Source organism: Callorhinus ursinus, unplaced genomic scaffold, assembly GCF_003265705.2.
Source record: "Callorhinus ursinus isolate GAN/ISIS: 27379988/994484 unplaced genomic scaffold, GSC_fseal_2.0 scaffold26, whole genome shotgun sequence".
NCBI classification, from domain to species: Eukaryota; Metazoa; Chordata; class Mammalia; order Carnivora; family Otariidae; genus Callorhinus; species Callorhinus ursinus.
The window spans coordinates 9,193,109-9,208,134 of NW_027397088.1; the positions used below are offsets into that span (position 1 = coordinate 9,193,109).

The 15,026-nt window shown below is 36.7% G+C and overlaps 1 pseudogene; it reads left to right on the forward strand.

Moving 5' to 3' along the window:
• Window positions 1–379: 379 nt before the first annotated feature.
• The window catches only part of LOC112838266 (elongation factor 1-alpha 1-like), a 141,309-nt pseudogene continuing 126,662 nt past the window's right edge, over window positions 380–15,026 (forward strand).

Here is a 15,026-nt window from a genome sequence, read left to right on the forward strand (position 1 = left end):
TTGTAATTCCACACGCCAAAGGTAAACATTATTCTTGTGAAGTTTTGCTCTTATTGCCTCTGTATTTTCTGGGCGCAGATTTTGATCATCCAACAACAGAAAGTACATTATTTTAAAACAAGTTAAACTTACATTCCCGTCTAAAAGCAATTGCTTTCTATTTTCAAATGGATTCCGTAGAAATGGTCCTCATAGATATAAAGAACTTTGAATTTTGAATATGCCTTGAGCCAGGGCACTCCATTGTATAACTCCAGGGCCTCCCACGTTGCTGTTTTAGGAAACAATATTGCAGCAGGGAGTAGAAGGCTGCTCTGCATTTTTGGAATAAAACAGTTGTTACTTAGCAAAACCTAGTGCCGGACAAATCAGTCTTGTACTTATTTCAAGGGGAGAACTATTCAAAGGAAGTCTTTATAAACAAATTTCTCTCAAGATGCTTCATGGAAATGGTAAGTTTTGATTCACTGATACAGTTGAATAAGTAACAGTTTATAGGTAGTATCAAAGCTTTGATTTGTCTATAAAATTTATTATAGTTTGTTATTTTACATTTTTTTTTACTGCCTTCTGTAATAAATAAGTTGAAAGGTTTTATTAGGCTAGACTGATTTGTGGAACTCACACTAATATTTGGCTAATTGTAATTGTGGTTAGAGGCAATTTGCTCTATTTAATACTAGAAAGTAGGTAAAAATCTCAAATCAGCATGCAAAATGCATTCTGAAGGTCGGCCAAGAAACTAATAGTATAATATATATGTATATTTAATATTATAATATATAAAATAATAACAATATTTAATTGACATAAATACTTTTGCATTTCAAAGAAACAAAGAATCAAAGAACTAGGGGATCTTTGTTCTATTCTATGCTATTTCAGTTTATAACTAATATTGGACCAATTCATGACAGATATTTTTTTGCCTACTTTTATTTTCTCTGTACTCCAGAGAAGAAGTTTCTACAGTTAAATAAATATAATTAAACGAGTCTGAAGAGGTATGTGACATGGCTATTTTCTTTAATTTTTTTAAGGTATTGTATATAAGGTTTAAAGAAATGATTTACTTCTTTCCACTTAAGAGACTTAATCTTAGGAAATAAACTGAGGGTTGCTGGAGGGGAGAAGGGTGGGAGGATGCGGTAATGGGTGATAGACATTGGGGAGGGTAGTTGTAGTGAGCACTGTGTATTATATAAGACTGATGAATCACAGACCTGTACCCCTGAAACAAATAATATGTTATATATTAATTAATAGAATTTAAATTAAAAATAATAATAATAAAAAATAAAAAAAGTAATACCCATGAGCCTATCCTGATATAATTAATTAACTGAATAAAAGAATAAATGGTGGAGCAGGGACAGGTACTTCTTACAGTTAAAAACAAAAAAACAACAAAAAAACAAAAAAACTTCTTTCAACTTAAAAGCTAAAGCCCTTAAAATGAAATTTTATAATCAATAAAGCAGTCCAAAAAATATAATGGTAAATAATCAATAAAGCAGTCCAAAAAATATAATGATAAATTTAAAACCTTAGAAAAGTATTAGCTCCCTTTTTTAATGTCACTTGTGTTAATAATGACTGAGGCCTCATTATTTTCCTTTATTGTACTGAAAGCACTATGATGCATTTCTCCAAAGGTATCTGCTTAAGATATTCATATGCATGCTTGTTATATAGAACAAGAGTGAAACACCACAGTGAGGTTTAATGTGATGATGGCTTTTCTCAGTTACTTGAATTAGTCTTAAAAATGCGAGTTTGTCTTTTCTTATCAGAAATTTGTTACCATGAATTGTTTCTCCTTTGAATCAAGTCTATTATACGTATGGTTGCCAATCTGATTATACCATATCATAAAAATTTAGTATCCTTCGATGGGAGTTGTTACTGGGTTATTGTTCATTTTGAAGGTATAATCAAGTCCATAAATTGCTAACATGACTATTGAATTTAAAGCAACTATTTGAAGTCTCTTTTTTTAGTAATCCTTTTAGCAACTCCTCCCCTCCTTCTGAAGTTCTTTTAATCAATTTTCATCACAACCAAATGTGACCATGATTCTGCTGCCTTTAGTTTTATTTCATCGCAATTTTTCATGAAATAAATTTTTATGTCATATCTATTTCTATGTATATATTTCTGTTTTCCTGCTTACACTATATATGATTATTTTAATGCCATTTAGGTCTTAGCAATATAAATTCTTTTAGAAATGAAACCGCTAGCTTTCATTCATTTAGACATTCAGTATTATCTGCAATAGAACTAATATGGAAAGAGAAATTTAGTTAGACAGTTTCTTGTAACAACAGCCAATTGGATTCACCGCACACACACGCACAAAGGCTGGGGACCGACATAACTTGGAGAAAAATTGTAGCATTTTGGTTTAATTCATTTTGGCATGCTATGATATTGAAGATTTGTTCTTCCTTACTTTTGTTCCCCCAATTTTTGTCTTAAGTTTCCTAAAAATAATGGAATAAAAAATGAGAAAACAGGAGAAGTTTCATTTGAATATATGACAACATATAAAGCTGAGGGACTGGGGAATGACCATTCCTGGCATCAGGATGTACTCAAACATTACACAGAAGCTCTATTTCCAAGGGCATGCTGCTGAACATAACCTCCTGAGGAATATCTGATTCTGGAGAGATCTAGTGCACATCTCTTTAACAGATAATACTTAAATGTTCTTTTTTTTTAAGATTTTTATTCATTTATTTGAGAAAGAGAGAGAGAACAAGCAGGGGGAGCAGCAGGGCGGAGAAGGAGAAGTAGACTCCCCACTAAACAGGGAACCCAGTGTGAGCCTCGATTCCAGGACTCTGAAATCATGACCTGAGCCGAAGGCAGAAGCTCAACCAACTGAACCACCCAGGCACCCTACTTAAATGTTCTCAAAGCCCATTTTGTTGTTGTTGTTGTTGTTGTTGTTGTTGTTGTTGTTGTTGTTAGTGGCATCTCTGTCTTACATGAAAGGCATTCTTGATAGGAGCTTTGAGAATACCACAAGTTGTACACGAGCTGCCTCTTCTCGTTAAAATGGGGAGCAATATCCACCAGTCCTTATCCATTATTAGTACTATTGGCTCTGACACAGCAGTACGGCGTTAGTACTCCTTTGTAGCCAGTGCACTGCTGCCGTACTGCCAGTTATTGGAAAGTGTAAAAGTGACCTATTACATTGCGAAACTTGGTCTTTTACTACCTGTTGGGCATTGACATGTGGCATGCTCCAATACTCCACTTCTTATCAAACATAACATCAGAGGTTTTCATTGCTTTGCACACATATGAAGAGGATAGGGTATTTGGACATCCTAAGTAGCCATTTCAGTTTTATATTGAATTAGCTGCATTAAACCAGATAATCCCTCTGAAACACATTCGGTTAAATAAGAGACACAGCAATAATGAAAAGATTCATCCTTGTTTCCAATCTAAGCATCCTGCTGGGATAAGAGTTTTGTAGCAACACAGTCTGACAGCTGGTTAGTTAATAAGCTTTCGGCACCAAAGTCATTAAAAATAAGCTGAATTGGACTTGCGGTTTTGAAATAACGCTTATCATTAGCTATGCATATCTGTTAACTTTTATGTGAAACTACATACACACATATGTGTATCGTACAGTGCACATGTGTAAGTGTTAAATGCTTTTGGTACAAGCTTTGAGTTGTTTAAAAATATATGTATTTTTTTATTCTGTGAGCTAAGTAATTGTTAGCGTGACACATCTTGAAGACATTGCTTAAATTAAATCTCACTGCTGTGTCTGTGTCCTAACGCTATAAGTACTGATGATCTTTGATCAAGTTGTTAGGGACGGTGTAGCGAAATGAATACTACTGGAAATCCAGAGATTTGAATTTGAATGACGTCTCTGCCATTGGCATGCTCTCTGCCTGTGAGCAGTAGCGTCCTCTCAAAGATCTCTCACCGTTCCTCTCTTTGCCAAATAGATGAACAATTAATTCCCTGTCTTGGGCCACTGCAATTCTTATGAATCACATCTGTTGGCTTCTATAAGAGCAGAAATCACAGTGTTTTATAGTTTTTGTGCTTTCTCTCTCTATTCCTTACTTAGCTGGGAGCTTCTTAGAAGGCAGTGACCATATCGTGTATTTATTCTCCCTGCTTAATACAGTGCTTGCTTTATAGTGGCGTTCAACGAGTATGTGCTAAATGAACAGATTTGTATGTAAGGAAGTTGGAATGGGGTAGGTATCTTTAATGGCTCTAATGCTTCTGTTTATAACTTGATATGTAGTTGGCACAGTTTTTGATACAATTGGTCTGTAATACATGTAGTTGAGTGAATGATTACCAAACCTATTATTGAATTATTTCAGATTACAAATTCCTGAATTGACTGGGTTTGTCATGGACATCTGACGTGCATTATTCATTGGTTTGTGACTTATTAAGAATAATTGGAATATTTTATAGTCATTCAGTCACATTCTGAACCTCAACGATGGAAGAAATTATTTTTATGACTGTTCATGAAAGGGTACAATCTGAAGGTTATTTTGCCATACCTTTAAAAATATATTTCTGATTCTTAATCTTATTAGATTAATGAACACATTTGTTACTGATGTTGCTGAAATGGGCAGCAATGCCATAGTTTTACATTTTCTTGAAACCTCCGGGACATACATGCACAATGTAATTCTGGATGGTTGACATATATAAAGGCATGAAAATTTCAAGGTAATGATATTTAATATACAACTGTGATTTTGAGAGTTGAATAAAAGGATTACTTATTTATTTATTTATTTTATATATATATATTTAAGATTTTATTTATTTATCTAATTGACAGAGAGAGAGAGAGAGACAGTGAGAGCAGGAACACAAGCAGGGGGAGTGGGAGAGGGAGAAGCAGGCTTCCTGCCGAGCAGGGAGCCCGATGTGGGGCTCGATCCCAGGACCCTGGGATCATGACCTGAGCCAAAGGCAGATGCTTATCCGACTGAGCCACTCAGGCACCCCTAAAAGGATTACTTTACTCCTTCCTTTTCATGTGTCTGTAGGGAATCTTGAAAGAGAGTCAGCAATTTGGGGATTAAACTCAACTCTGGGATTATTTCATTTTCTCTCGTGCTTAATTACTAGGCTAAGCTTGAGACTACTTGTCAGAGAAAAGGTCCCAGACATGTTTTATGCTGACATTCATGCTATTGTTTATTTAAATATTTATGTATTTTTAATTTTTATTGTCTTCTTAAAGTTTGAATGTTACTTATGACTATGTAAAATATCCACATAGTTAAAAATTCAAAAGTCGCAAAAGCATACGTAATGAATAGTTGATCACACACCACATGTCTCATTCACTTAGTTCCCTCTCCTGGGGCAACCAGTGTTACCAGTATCTTAATACGTTTCCAGCAATATTATGCATGAGAAGTATAAACACACACTTATATTTTTTTCCTTTATGAAACTTAAGGTGGTAGGATAATCCATAATTTTCTGCCTTTTTGGCTTTTCAGAAACAGACAAGTTTCTGGCTTTTTTCATCTAATGGTACCTTACAGGTTCTTAGTTGAAAAATTAGGTTCAGCCAAAACGGGCTCAGGCTATATAAAACATGTAACTTATTTTTTTGGTCTATTCATGTTTATTTATTTATTTATTTATTTTTTTAGTTTTATATGTTTTTTTCGCTTATAAACAATGGAAATTTATTTCTCACAGTTCGGGAGGCCAGAAGCCCAAGATCAGGGTGTTAGCGTGGTGGGGTAAGGGTCCTTTGAGGTCACAGACTTGTTGTGGTATCCTCACATGGTAAAGAGTTATTTACTGATTTTTCCTATCTGTCATTCTTATGTTTATATTTTTTCATGTATATTTATATTATGCACAATTTTCATTCATTCAATCATGACAAGTTTTTGGTAGAACCAACTAACTGTTCCTTTCAAACTGGTTGTGGGGGAAGGGAGGAAAGGACAAGTATTTGAGGGCATAAGTTTAAACTTCGGGCTTCAAACAAAAATTTTTATGCAGAAGAGAGGGACTACTGTGTGGGCAGAGGTGAGGGGACTGACACATAAAGCGGAATCATTGAAATAAATGGGCCCGGGGGTGCCTGGGTGGCTCAGTCATGAAGCGTCTGCCTTCGGCTCAGGTCAGGATCCCAGGGTCCTGGGATCGAGCCCCGCATCGGGCTCCGCAGGAAGCCTGCTTCTCCCTCTCCCACTCCCCCTGCTTGTGTTCCCTCTCTCACTGTGTCTCTCTCTGTCAAATAAATAAAATCTTAAAAGAAAAAAGGAAGAAAGAAATGGGCCCTTAATTATTGTCCTCAAATCATTAAAAGTCTGTTATATAAAAAGGAGTTAGGCTCATGTGGCTCTGGAAGGCAGTACCGGACCTAAACTGAGATCTACAATACATCATTTCTCATTCCCCTGACTTGAAGCATAGTTGCTTTTCCAAAATGAAATGGGACGTCTCATGCAATGCACAGCAAAGACTGGAAAGGTCTTTTTCTGGGATGTTTTTATGCAAGGAATCCCTGAACTATAGATGTGAACTAGAAAACCCCTTGTGGTTCCCAACCTTGACATACAGTCTTCCAGAGCAGCGCTCCTGACAGAGCCACACCTTGGGGGCTGCTCGGTGGAGCAATACCCACAGACCAGTCATGCCAACGGCAGTTCACGATTGTAGGCCGAGGTAATGGTTACAGATCTCTTACCTACCAACAGATAAGTGTAATAGAAATAAAGGGGATTTCTGGGCGCCTTGGGTGGCTCAGATGGTTAAGCGTCTGCCTTCGGCTCAGGTCATGATCCCAGGGTCCTGGGATCGAGTCCCACATCGGGCTCCCTGCTCCTTGGGAGCCTGCTTCTCCCTCTGCCTCTCTCTCTCTCTGTCTCTCATGAATAAATAAATAAAATCTTTAAAAAAAAAAGAAATAAAGGGGATTTCTTTTGTGTTAAAAATAATAGAAAAATGTAAGAAACATTTCAGACTTAAACAGCACCATTTCTGTGCTGAAAGAAACAGTCCACGTGGACATAATTTTCCCTGTTAAGAGCACTTGGTTGTATATGTCAATCTTCGTGGGTATGCAGTCAATAGTGGAACAGGGCTGACTCGTTTCCTGATCTATTCTTAGGTTATAAAATCCTGTAACTCTCAGTTTCCAGCAAGCTTCTTGAGAGCGGAGTTGATGTCTAATACATCTGGAAGTTCTGTAATATCCTATCACAGTGTTGCTCAAATAAATATTTGTTGAATACATCAGTAAATCACAAGCTCAGTCAAGGCCAATTTCTTCACCGTCTTACACGGATGTTTATAATGTTCATTATTGGTAGGAGTACACCCTTAATAGTGTTTCTCCTTCTGAGTCTTCATTCATTCTGCTTCACCAGCCCACACTATGTCCTTTTCATCAGTTTTCTCCACGTTCTACAATCCTTCACGTATGTGGTCTGCTTTTTTATACCTCATTATCTCTTTCTGTTCCCCCTTCTCTGTCTTTAGATACCTAATATTTAATACCATATAGTTTATACTAAATTATTACAGTCTTTGATTATTCATTATATATAACAGGTATTCTATATATATATATAGTATATATGATATGGATACAATACATTGTGTGTGTATACACACACACACACACACACACACACACTTTGCACTTTTTGCATACCTACAAAGAGTTCCCATATACCTCCCCCATAGTTTCCCCTATTATTAACAGCTGGTTTTAGAGAGCTATATTTATTACAATTGATGAGCCAATATCGATACATTATCATTAAGTAACAACCATAGCTTGCATTAGGGTTCACTCTTGGTATCCATGGACTGGGACAAATGTGTAATGACATGTCATGTATCCACCATTACAGTATCATACAGAATAGTTTCACTGCCCTAAAAAATCCCCTGTGCTCCACCTATTCATCCCTCCTTCCCTCTCTCATGAACCTCTGGCTTTTTCCAGAATGTCATATAGTTAGACTCATGCTAGTATGTGGCCTTTTCAGATTGGCTTCTTTCACTTAGTAACATGCTTAATTTAAAGCTCCTCCTTAAATGTATTTTCATGGCTTGATAGCTCATTTCTTTTTACTGCTGGTAATATTCTGGTGTATGGATCTACCACATTTTGTTTATCCATTCACCCATTGAAGACCATTTCTGTTTTTTCCTAAACTAAAGAGTATTTTTTTCCTGTGTGCAATGTTTAAAAGATTAATTAAATACAGGGGCAAAATCTATAGCTCATATTTTTATTACTTCCAGAAACAAAAGACTTTAGAAAATACGCTTCATAGTGAACTATTTAATTAAAATCTCTTTGAGTCTGAGATCAATATCTATATTTTATCAATATATGACAATATTTAGATTTTAAAAATAAACATGCCTTTTCATAGGAATTGCATTGAATGTGTAGATCACTTTGGGTAATATAGACATTTTAATACTATCGTTCTTTTAATCCATGAGCATGGAATGTCTGTCTATTTCTTTGTGTCATCTTCAATTTCTTTCATCAGTGTTTTAGTTTTCAGAGTCTAGGTCTTTCACCTCTTTGGTAAGGTTTATTCCTAGGTATCTTATAGTTTTCGGTGCAATTGTAAATGGGGTTGATTTTTTGATTTTTCTTTCTGTTGCTTCATTATTGGTATATGGAAATGCAGCAGATTTCCATACATTGATTCTGTATCTTGCCAGCAGAAGGAAGGAAATAATAAAGCTTAGAGCAGAAATAGGGGCACCTGGGTGCCTCAGTCTCTTAATCATCTGACTCTTGATATCAGCTCAGGTCATAATCTCAGGGTCGTGGGATTGAGCCCCACATGGGGCTCCGTGCTCAGTGCAATCTGCTTAATCCATCTCCTTCTGCTCCTCATCCTACTTGCACTTTCTCTCTCTGTCTCAAATAAATAAATACATACATACATAAAATCCTATAATTGAAAAAATAGTAAAATTTTTAAACCCCTAGCCATACTTATCAAAAAGAAAAGAGAACAGACCCAAATAAATAAAATCACAAATGAGAGAGGAGAAATACTAACCAACACCACAGAAATACAAATAATTATATTTGTATATATATTTGAATATTACGAAAAACTATATACCAACAAGTTGGACAACCTGGAAGAAATGGATGGATTCCTAGAAACATATAAACTACCAAAACTGGAACAGGAAGAAATAGAAAACTTGAACAGACCAATAGCCAGGAAAGAAATTAAATCAGTTACCAAAAAAATCCCATGTTGTGTCTCAGCACCTGTGGAGAATCCCCTGTGGGAAGGAACTGAGGCCCCCACCAATGGCCAGCCCCAAGTTGTGAATAGGTATGATGTGTTTGAATGAACCATTTTGGAATTAGATTTGCCTGACACCCCACCCCCCCCAGCTCCCGCCAAGCTTTTAGTTGCCTGCAGCCCGAGTCGATATCCCACCTCCAACCTCATGGGTGATCCCAAGCCAGGACAACCCAGCTAATCCACTTCTGAATTCATGACCTACAGTAACTGTGAGACATACACATTCACTGTTGTTTTGAACCACTAAATTTTGTGGTGATTTGTTATGCAGATTAACTGATGGAGAAGGAATGTGTCAGATTGCTTTTGGTTTCAAATAACATAAGATATAACTAAAAGCATCTTAAACCATGAGGAGTTTGTTGCAGTACTTAATATGTCCAGAGGTAGGGCAGCAAGGGTTGGTCAATCCTGGGGCACAGTCAAGCACCCAGGGGCTCACCACTTTCTGCTCTGCCCTCCTTACCATGTCAGTGATATCTCCTCACAGAACCACAGACCTGTAGCTGGCGTCAGCCATCACCTGGACGAGAGACGCGCTTTTTTCTGTGTGTCTTTTTACAGATCAGGGAAATCTTTCCCTCACGCTTGGTGGCCAGAACTGGTTAAAATATTGCCCTTAAGTCAATATCTGGCAAATGAGATGGAGAAAGCAGGAGATACCTAGATTTCTGGCTTAAGCAACTGGATGGAAGGTAGTTTCTTTTTTTTTCTTTTTTCTTTTGGTGGCGATGTGAGGGAACCTGAAGAAACTCAACATCTCAGAGCTGGGTACGAGAGAAGCCAATGAAGAAAACCCAGGTATGCAGGAGGTAGGAGGGAAGGCAGAAAGTGGTATGCTAGAAGCCACAAAGCCAGAAGGAGGGAGTGGTTAATTGTGTCCTATTTGCTAAAAGGTCAAAGAAAACAAGACCCAAAAGCAACCTTTGGATTTAGCAGTTTCCGTGGAGTGGTGAGGAAGGAGGCAGATTTGTAAGAGGTTGGAGAACACATAGGGGAAAGCAAGTAGGGACAGCATGCAAATACAACTCCTCAGAGAAGCTTTGCCGTGAAAGGGCGAGGGAATGTAGTAGGATCAAGGAGATGGAGGATAAAGTCAGAAGACTAGAGCACATCTATATGCTAATAGGAACTTTCCCTTATAGAAACAGAATGATTGATGATATAGAAGAAAAGAAGGACAGCTGAAGGTGTAACATCTCTGAGAACAACACACACACACACACACACACACACACACACATACATAATTTTAAGTTTAATTATTATAGCACAAGTAGAACATTCATTGTTTGGGGAGAGTAATTTAAGTAATATGCTGGATCTGTTAACTATTTTTTGGTGAGGCAATTTTGCAAAAATAGTTAAGAATCCAGACTCCTAGAGACAGGTTGCTGGGGTTGAAATCAGCTGTGTGACCTTCAGAATTTATTTAACCTCTCTGTGCTCCACTTCCCTAATTTGTAAGATGGAGACAGTAGTAAAAATACCCACTTCATAGTGTGGTCTTCAAGGTGACCTGAGTTAATATACATAAAGCATTTAGAGCAGTGCCTGCTACATGGTAAATGCTCTATGTGCCAGACACCTACCCGGTGAGATTTGCTGGGTTTGGTTCTGCTAAGTAACCTAGGGTAAAGGTGCTATCTGTAGGAAAAAATATTGATTTAAATTATATTATTATTTCTACATGCTTTTTCTGTAGAACTTTATAAAAAGTGTCATATATTGAGATTCAGTCTCAAGTGAGAAAGTGAAATTTACTATTTTGAAAGACAGTTATTAGCAAGAAACAACTGGTTAGTATTTGATATTTGTTATTTTCTCCTTGTGGGAACCCTCACCTTGAAATATAAAAATTTGGAAAATGTGGTAATTAGACATTCATCAGAAGGCATCCAAAGAATATTTGGGGGAGGTAGTCAAGGTGCCAAATTAAAGAGTGTAGTAGGAAATGGAAGGCACATATACAAATCCCATGCTCCGTGCACAGCACTTTCTTCCTCTCTCGCTCCACTGAATGTTAATTCCCACTCAAGACCGTCTACTTGTTTGCAGGAGTCTGCAAAGATAGAACATTTATAGGAATTAATGCTCTGTGGGTATACAAGACATAGACCCTGAAGAACTAAAAAAACATGAATAAATGTATTCCAATTACAGGCTAATGCAGGTAATGGGTTTATAGTACTTAGAGGTCTGGATCTGTTCTCTGACAGCCTGCGGACATTAGGAGCCCCTCATGGCTCGCCTGCAATGCAGGCATTATGGAGTGATTTTTACTTTACTGCCTTTTCCATCAGATCATCCCCTTTCTTTCACACACAAGGTTAATTCACTTCTTGATCACATTATTTCCTCGCTGCTCTTTGACAATATAAAAATTCTGAGTGGACAGCTCAATCCCTCTTCCATCTCAGATTTGATTGTTATGGTATTGCTCGGCGTCCCTCAGAGGCCTCCAGCAGCCTTTGCTGCACTTTATGACACTTAAATGGCTCAGTTACAATTTCTCCATCTATTCACGAAATGCTGTTAATAACTCATTTCCAAAGAGGCCCTTCTTTATGTCTTGGCATTAAAGGAATTTTTATTAGGTGCCAGGATAGGTGACACACAGCCCCAGTAACCAAAGAGTTAATTAATCTGTTGAAATTTATTGCCTTTTATACTGCACTCAGTGTGACAGTCCCTAAGAGAAACAGATACTATATTTACAACCCGGGTTGAAATATTCAGTAATATAGTCTGCATACTGACCTACTCCATCAGTGTATGCCTTCTGCTGGAACATCCATTAATCACAGAAGATGAATTTGTGTAATCTGTCTTCTTTCTTTTTCTGAGATTCCAATAAATATTGAAATAATAATTTATTGATTACCTTGCAATATAAATGTGTAGTAAAGTCACCCGAGACATTTGCATGGTAATGCATTTTGGAAGTTCTTGGCATTCTATAGGAGTGAAAGGAGAAACTGTCTTAGGAGTGACATGGAATACTCTTGTGGGCAAAACACCAAACTTAATTTCATACTGTGTGTAGGGAAATGATAAGGTAGCTTTTGAACTACCAAAAATCATAGCCACAGCCATAATAATTACATTCTCCAAAGTAAACAATACAAGTATTATCACATTTGCACCTTACCTTCTTTGTGTATTATCTCCAGAATATCTTAGACCACAAATAATTTCTCTGTGGCATTTTTCACTTGTAAAGCCACTTCTTTCCTGAACTTAATACAGGCAAAGATGAAAAGGATATAGGAATGTTGGGTCCTAGCTTCCATTTAATTTCACTAAAATCTTCTGGAACCATTTTATTAACTCTTGAGCCTGAAATGTGTATTTCCTAGGACTGCAGTTTGGATCGTGCTTTGGGCTCTCATCTTAAACTTAAACTCAATTCTGTAATTTTCATGAGTTATTGCTGTTACTTATGGGGCATCAGTTTTGACATAACTCTAAGATCGTGATCATTTTCGTATCAAATCTGATTTGGTCTGGAAACACTGGAGAGGTGCATGGTGGGTGTTGGAGAACTTTGAGATGCCCTTGTGGACCAAGCATAATTATTGCTAATGACTCAAAAGACTCTTAGTGTCTTGTATCTGGTTATAATGTACATGTCCTTAATGCTGCATTGGCTAAACATGAGCCGAATGACCAGCATTTCTGTTCTGCACGTGCACCACCACCAGCAGGATTATACCTTAGGGTTTGTTATGGGTGCCATTTTTCTAGTTGAATTCAATCATGTATAGTTAATGTAACCCATTTCTGGTCTCCATAATAATTTATCTCAGTTTTGGGCAACTCTTTAGGATCAGGGTAACTCTGCAGAGTGGATGAAATTCTAATGTGTGAGGTTTGTTTTCTAGTGCTTTACTGATAAGGTTAACCAGATGGTGAAACGTAATAGCTTGGAAGATCCAGTTTTGATATATGGTCAATCATTTCTGGAACGATAGTGAAAAAGCAAAAAAAGAAACAGCTTTTTAGATTCTCTTCTTGGTCATGAAATTGAAAATATCCTTTTTTGGAGGATAAGGAAGTATCTCTTCATAATTCTCCTGACATTTAAACCTCTTGGCCATCTATTTCTAAAAGAAGACAAAGTATTTTGAAATTTTTGCTATAAATTTTTATATATAGTATATTTATATCACATTTTTAAATGAAAAATTGTGAAACTTTTTAATGTCACCTGGAACAGTGTCTCTGATGTAGATTTCAAAATATTTTCTTTAGTATTTTTGTTAATGATGTCAATTAATTAATACTTTTCTCCTATGCCTGTTTTATTTTGATGACACTTTAAATCAGTAACTCTCATTATATTATAAAATTAAGCAGCTCTGAACTTTGCTATAACACTTGCTAATTTGGCACAGATATTATTCTTTGTAAGTGGACATACGGTTTTTCGTTGGGTTTGATTTCTGCTGATTTGAATTATTTTAATTATGGATTATATATATTTAAGTATCTTACAAAGGAGTTATGTGGATGCATTAGACTATTTCTTTGGTGGTTAGGTGTTCTATGAGATGGCATATTAATCACATAATTGTTGTAATTACCCCTCATTTTTTTTTTTGGTCCTTTTTACTCATCGGTATTAATAGTTGCTCCTTGTTCTGCTCATATAAAGTTACATTCTGATTTAAGTTCTCCCTGGTGTTTGGCTAATTGGACTATTCATTTAAAGTATACTATGTTTTATTACCTCATCTTCAATGGTATTTTACATTTTGGATTGACTGATTCTAATTCCTGTTTCACAGTAGTATAATTTCACAGTAGCATAACCTTGGGAATCTATTAAATTTGGCCTTTAAAACACTGCTTTGTTTTTCTCCACACAGTGGTGAAAAGCTGTGGCATTTTCTGGCACCCACATTGACTCTCTCCCTTTTTATAGCAATGCTACTTTCCCTTCCCTTCTTAATTCAAATCAGGGCAACACGATGCATATTTATTAAGCATCGATCACATGGCAAGTTCTGTGTTAGGTACTGAATATATGATGTTGAATAGGCATAATTGCTACTTTCAAACTGTTCAAACTCAGGGTCTGTTGACTGAGACAGAAAAGTAACAAATAACGATTTTAAAAACTGTCTCCCTCCCACGTCACAGTAAGCTCTTAATTTCAGAAACTTGAAGTTAAATAATTGTGGAAGCTAGCCATTTATGTAGCTTTCGTCCAAATGAGGCCCTTGAAATGGATTATTTTACTTCGTCTTAAAATGGCTATGAGTCGACTACGATCATTGTGCCATCCCATTTTGCTGATGAGTGAGGTGCATTAGAGAGGGGGGAGGTGACCTGCTCTGGCCCTGGATTCTAGTGTACCTGAGGAGGGATGGGAATGTGACCAGCTGACCCCAGCGATGCGGCCCTTAACCACTCACTCTCCCGGCTCTGCTGGATGAGACATAATTTATTCCAAGAAAAAAATTAAGCATTCTCTTCCCAATACACGTTTCTAGGCTCCATTTTGTTCCTAGGTCATCGGTACTCATCCTTTGGTTTATTTGTCTGTTCCTATTCTCTTCCTAAAACTGATAATTTTATAAAAGTTTTAATGTCTGATTGGGTGAGTCTCTCCTTTTTCTTATTCAAAATGTGTTTTCTGTTCTTGGCTCTTCACTTTTTTGTTAAAGTTTTTTA